General features: G+C 43.2%; 1 long non-coding RNA gene across 1 annotated transcript; it reads right to left on the bottom strand.

The window, feature by feature from the left end:
* Window positions 1-601: 601 nt before the first annotated feature.
* LOC136291200 (uncharacterized) lies at window positions 602-5,576 on the bottom strand. Its single transcript, XR_010721457.1, has 3 exons — window positions 5,250-5,576; window positions 3,765-3,866; window positions 602-652 (listed from the first exon to the last, which is right to left on the bottom strand). It is a non-coding gene; the product is annotated as an uncharacterized lncRNA (long non-coding RNA).
* Between the last annotated feature and the right edge of the window lie 274 nt (window positions 5,577-5,850).

The following is a 5,850-nucleotide window of genomic DNA, read 5'->3' as shown; positions in this document are numbered from 1 at the left end:
TGAGCAAACACAGAACAGTTTCTAATTTAAGTAGTGCACCAGTGGTTTTGTTGTTGATGCTTGTTTACTTGTTTTAACATCAGTATATGTTATCAATGTGGTTTTGCTCTCTGCAGCATTTAGAGGATTAAAAATGGAGAGAACACATACCATGTTATGAACACAGTCTCGTTGGGTATCTAGTATTAAATTTTCTTGACACTCTCTGCTGGTAGAAATTGTTTAAGTTGCTTATACACCTTTGCTTAATTGTGAAGATTTGGTATGGTATTTTCCATGCTAGTGTCAGCTATGAGCTGATTTTCAATTTTAATTTCTTCGATCTTTATTTCAGGATGTTAGCTTAAATTATTGAAATACTTAAAAATTAAACAGGGAAATATATGTTTGATCCTAAAAAAAAAATCACAGCAGTATTTTTGGAAGGACGTCAGTATGCTCAGCCTGTAGGAAATGTAAACCCTTCGCAGAATAGAAAGAAGGAGAATATCTATCCTTATTAAAGAGATATATCCTTTATTTTTCCTGTTAACATTGGTATGGACTTACACATCACCACAGCCAGCCTTGAATAGATGCAGTTCTAGCAGCTCTCTTACCTGAGTGTGCCATGATCATTTGGAGCAGTGCCTTGCTTGGATCTGTAACTTAACTGAGAAAAAGCCATAATTTCAGATGCTTAATCCACCTTAGCCATACCTGTGGGATGGGGAGGGGAAGGTTGTCTCACCTGAATAGACAGGGAAGAACTGATTTTGCAGTGTGATAGAGCCAGCACAAAGCTCCTGAGAAAGAATGTGGGGTGTGATCAGGAGAAATCAGCAATGGGAATGATAGACGTACTTTGGGACAACAAAATTTTTCATGTAAGGAAACTGTGCCTGAGAAGTAAGAGTGAAGAGGTAGATGGAAGGTAGCAAACAAGCAAAAACTGCCTGAACAGCACTGTAAGGACTGGAGCAAGGACTTTCCCTCTGCAGCTGGGAAATATGGTCAAGGAGCAAGACCAACTTTGTGATGCACACCTGGAGTAAAGAATAAACAAGGAGGGTGGATGTCAACATTAACTAAAAGTTAAATCAGGTGAGAAGACAGAAGAGAAAAATCAACTAGGTAAAGGGAGTGAAAACAAAACAACAGCAAAAAACAAACAAACCAACAACAACAAAAGAGCCCTGCACAGCTAAAGATGAATCTGAGTATGAGAAGTCCCAGAACGAGATTAAAGGAAAGTGCAGCTAGGGCAGCTGGAACTGGGATGAGAATCAAACACTAGCATTAACTAGATAAGAAAAACAAAAGTGGGATCAGCCAAGACTGAAGAGAGAATGAAGACAGGTTTGAAATAACAAGCCAAGACAAGGCAAAGCATGGACATGGGAAGCAAGCAGATGGGAGTGAGCTATTTAAAAACACCCTCTCCCAGAGTTTGGAAGGGATCCCAAGATTCTCCCTTCTGCCATGAAATCCAGTGGTGAAGAGAGACACATCCTTTTAAATGCTGGGCCAAACACAGCATGAGATATTCATGCTAACAGGTACTGTGTTGAGGAGCAGAAGATTCAAAGCAGTGGATGATTTATGTGGGTATTATTAATGATGAGGCTGTTGCTGGCAGGAGTCTGGCTGTGTTTATTCTAGAAACTGAAGGAAGCATTAAAGAAAAAGAATTATGGGAAGACAAGCAGTGTCAAAAGTCTTGAGAGAGCTGAACAGTTTGAAATTTGTGTCTTAGCTCTTGTCTCTGCCACAGAGTTCCTTGATAGAGCTGGTTCAAGGCTTTTAAATTACACTTCTTGGTAATTTGCTTCCCATTTTCAGATGCTTGAAAACTCCAGGGTTAGATTAGAGATAGTTAGTCACTGACTAAAATTACTACAACTGAAAACAGAGGGAACCAGGCCTTGAAGAAATAAGCTTTTCTACAATGCCAAGTCCTGACAGGTCTACAAGATATCAAACCAGGTAATCTATAACTGTTTCCCAAATGTAATATTCATATCCTGTCACAATAACCCCTCATCTGAGAGGTGTATTATGAAACAAAAATAGATAATATTTTTGAAGTCCATGAATACTGTAGCAACAAGCTCCATAAAATGTCCATGAAGAAATTAATAACTCTGAATGAGAATAGGATCTGAATAAATGCGTAATGAATAAGGCATGCGACATGCTTTCAAAAATAAAACAGAAAACATAACATTGAAGGGCTTTTTGTTAATTAAGCACAGAGGATTGTAGGAAAAATTGTATGTGAACATGCAGTGAGCAACTTCCATAATATATGAGTACATGTAGAAGAGAAGCGAGAAATATGGTTTCCCTGGTGAGCCCACCACTGTTAAGATCATGAGTGCTTGATTTTTAACTCCAAAGTTTAATTTTAGTTTATATGGTTCACTCAGTATAGTGTATTATTGTGTGTAGGCATGTTTGTTACTGTAGACACTTTATTTGTCACAATGTGCTTTCAGCTTCAGTATTTCCCTACAGAATGACCACTTCGGGAACGGGAAACATAAGTACAGCTGTTTCAGAAGTGCTCTAGGTACCTCAGAGACAAAACATTTATCAGGAGATAAAGCAGGAAGGTTCTCTATTCTAGCCTCCTGAAAAGTCCCACGAGTCCTGGTCCCAAGGAGCTGACCCACCATGGTCTTCAGCCTTCAAAGCCTTAGGCATGTGCTGAGCTTGATGTTTGTGAATAAGACCATTGTGTCCACCCACCTAAAACTCCACACTAGATGGAGGCCTAAGTAGCAGACAGATAGCCAAAGAATGAGGAGGAGGTGTGAGCAACGATGTTTCATATGTATTTTTTTTAGTTCTGTGTTTGTGTTTGTCTTTTCTACGTACTGGTCCTTTTTTTAAAGGTGGGGTTGTTTTTTTTTTCTGGTTGTTTCTTTTTTTTGTGTAGGAAGAGCTGAAAAGCCTCCTGCTTTCTGTATTAAAAATAATAATAATAACAATAATTAAATAAATAAAAATACCACCACCACTTCTAACATAACTACATTTACCATTATCTCTGTCCCTGAAATATACCCACAAATGAGGAAATATAAAAGAAAAGGGAAAATGGCTTTGTTGTTGCTGTTGTTGTGTTCCTTTGGTTGGTTTCCTTCCAGCTTAAGCATTCTGTCTTCCTGGCTATGTATTCGTTTCTTTGGAAACGGCTGTAGGATGGATTTTTGATTGACTGTGTTGTCAGATGGATTATCAGAGTTGTGAGCTTTTTGGAATGGTAGACATGAATGTGTGATAAGGAAAAAATATTTTTTACTTAAAATGTTTCAAAAATTTGCATCATGAAAGGAGCTAGGTTGAATAATTAACAGGTTACTTAGAGAAAAAGTTTTTTTTTAATGTGGAACAGTTTGGTTACTAGGAAAAAAAATCTTTTAATATAAAGAAAGCTTTTTACTAATGTGACTGATGGGAATATTAATACCTAAGTAATGTCGAATAGTTTCTGCAGAGCTGCAATGCATATTTTAAAGAGTAATTCTAATGTGTAGCTGCTCTGGGTTACAAGCAGAAAACAGCTTTTACCCTGACATACACACACATTTGTTACAGCACTCATGTGCCCAGATTTCTGCATGACTCCCATCTAGCGTTTCTGAGTTTGTTTCCTGTCTTAGTCAGGGCTCTGCAAGGCCAGCTGTCCTCAAGGCTGTGAGTGCTTGATGCTGCTCTGCCTGTGCTGGGGATGCTGAGGTCGGGGGCAGATTGAGGCTGAAGGTGACGTCAGTGCCTACCTTGCTGTGAGAGTTAATCTCCTGCTGCAGAGGCTCTAATAATCTCCTCACTTGGGAGACTGGCATGTTGAGGATTGCATGTTGTACATTCCTCTTCTTGAGCTGCAAAGCAATCAGCAAAATCAGTGTTTCTAAAAGCTCTGTTGACAAATATGCACTTGCTAGACAGAGATTGTTTCTTTTTGGGGTGGAAGTGCAAAGGCACAGGAAAGAAAATTAACTTTTTAAAGGTGTGTATATATGAAGCAAAAGCAAGAAAGTAACAAAACCAGCTTAGGGAGGTCCACTTTTCCAAATGAGCATGTAATTAATTACACTGCAAAATAAGCTGCCTCCTTTGCGGACATAAAAAAATAACAGAAACCGTATTTCACACTGGATCAGGTTGGCTTCTTTAGCAAAGCACAGCCCACCAAACCATGACACTGCAAGCAGAGGTAATCATCAGCCCTGACACTGCTGAGGGACTGACAGAAAGGGTCTCTGATAACTTCCTTGGAGTCTGTTCCAAGTGTCTGAGGTGGCCGGTCATAGCAAGTATATTGAGGAAGAGGGGAAAAGAACAGGCCACAAGTTTCTCAGGCTTTTCTTTCTTCTGGTCTGTAGTGCTTTTAGAGGGCTTTATGACGCACAGCAAACTGAACTGCTGGGACAAAGATTGCCTAGTGAAGGCTGCACCTTTTCAGTGGCAGCTCCCCATTCGTTGCCTTTCAAGTTTGAGCAACAAGATTGAGTTAGGAGCAATGTGGACACAGCCCGGATGCCAAAAATATAAGGAAGCACATGGATGCTTCAAAGACACTGACGCTACTCGGTGCCAGACTTCTTAATATTGTTAAACTCCTATTAGCTCTGTCTTAACTGACCTTTCCAGTTTTAATGTTATGACCTGCCGAGAGTGCCTATCTATAGTAGCACTAACCCTTCTCTCGCAGGACGGCAGGGGCAGACGCTGGGTGCCCGGGTAGGCACTACACGTTTCATCATTCGAAAGGAGGCTTTGCACTTTGCCCCCACCCGACCCCCGAATTTTGGGAGCAGCTAAGTCTTGACAGCGGCGGTAGGAAGTTGTGCCCCTTCCCTCCCTCGCTCCCTTGGTAGCTGCGATAGCCAAGTGTGCCCAGCCGGAGTTTTCCCGAGTGCGTTCGGCGTGCCCCCCTCCCCAAGGGGCGCGCCGCCGGCGCTGCCTGCGCTCCTGGCACAGCCAGGGGAACGGACCGTCTCCGGATTTCCACCTCTGCCACAGAGGGAAGGCTACCGGGAAGTGCTGTGGAGAGAGCGAGCCTGTGCGGGGCTCAGACGTGAGAGAAAGACGCAGCCACCGCTCCGCGGCAGCTCTTTCAAAAGTCCGTGTTAAATGTGACACCCCGGCGAAATGGGAGCAGAAGAAACACCCCTCTACCCGCCCCTCGTCGTCCCCCCCGCCCTTTTCCATGGAAACTCGTAAAAGGAGGAGGAGTAGAGTTTGCTGCGGAAAAGTCTCACCTTGGTCTGAAACAGTTTCAGGCGTTTCTGCAGGATCGGAGCTGCCCGTCTCGGGGGAGGGGAGGAGGCAGGCAGAGAGATCTCTAGCTACCTATATATGTGTATATTTTTTTTCCCCCGCTTGATCTTATTTTATTCTAGCAGCACGTATCTCCACCCCTCCTCCCCCTCCCTCTCCAGGTTGATCGGCTGAAATGAGGCTTTGCGCGCTGATCCCTTCTCGGGTTTAAAACAAAACCCGGCCCCGCGCAGCCGGCGGCAGCTCGGGGCGCCTCGGCGCTGAAGCGCGGCGGGGCCGGGCCAGGCGAGGCAGGACACCGCGGAGCGGGGCGGTGGCTCCCGCGGAAGCTTCGCTTGGAAAATAAACCTCCACCACTTTCCTGGAGATCCACGTGAGAGCAGGAAAGCCCGACTGCAAGATCTCTGCGCTGCTGCTGCATGCTGCAATTTTACTTTTTGTTTGCCTTATTTTTTTTTTCCTGTTTGTTTGTTCTTACTTTCATTTTGGAACCGGTTCCCAGCTGCTTGGCTGAACTTCTGGAGACCAGTGGACCTTTTATAATGCCTTCTTCTGTTTTAAACAAACTGTGGGCTCTTAAAC

Source organism: Chamaea fasciata, unplaced genomic scaffold (genome assembly GCF_029207755.1).
Source record: "Chamaea fasciata isolate MVZ Bird 193981 ecotype frontalis unplaced genomic scaffold, bChaFas1.0.hap1 SCAF_6, whole genome shotgun sequence".
NCBI lineage: Eukaryota > Metazoa > Chordata > Aves > Passeriformes > Sylviidae > Chamaea > Chamaea fasciata.
Note: the sequence above shows the minus strand (reverse complement) of the source record. Positions and strands in the feature narration are given on the sequence as shown.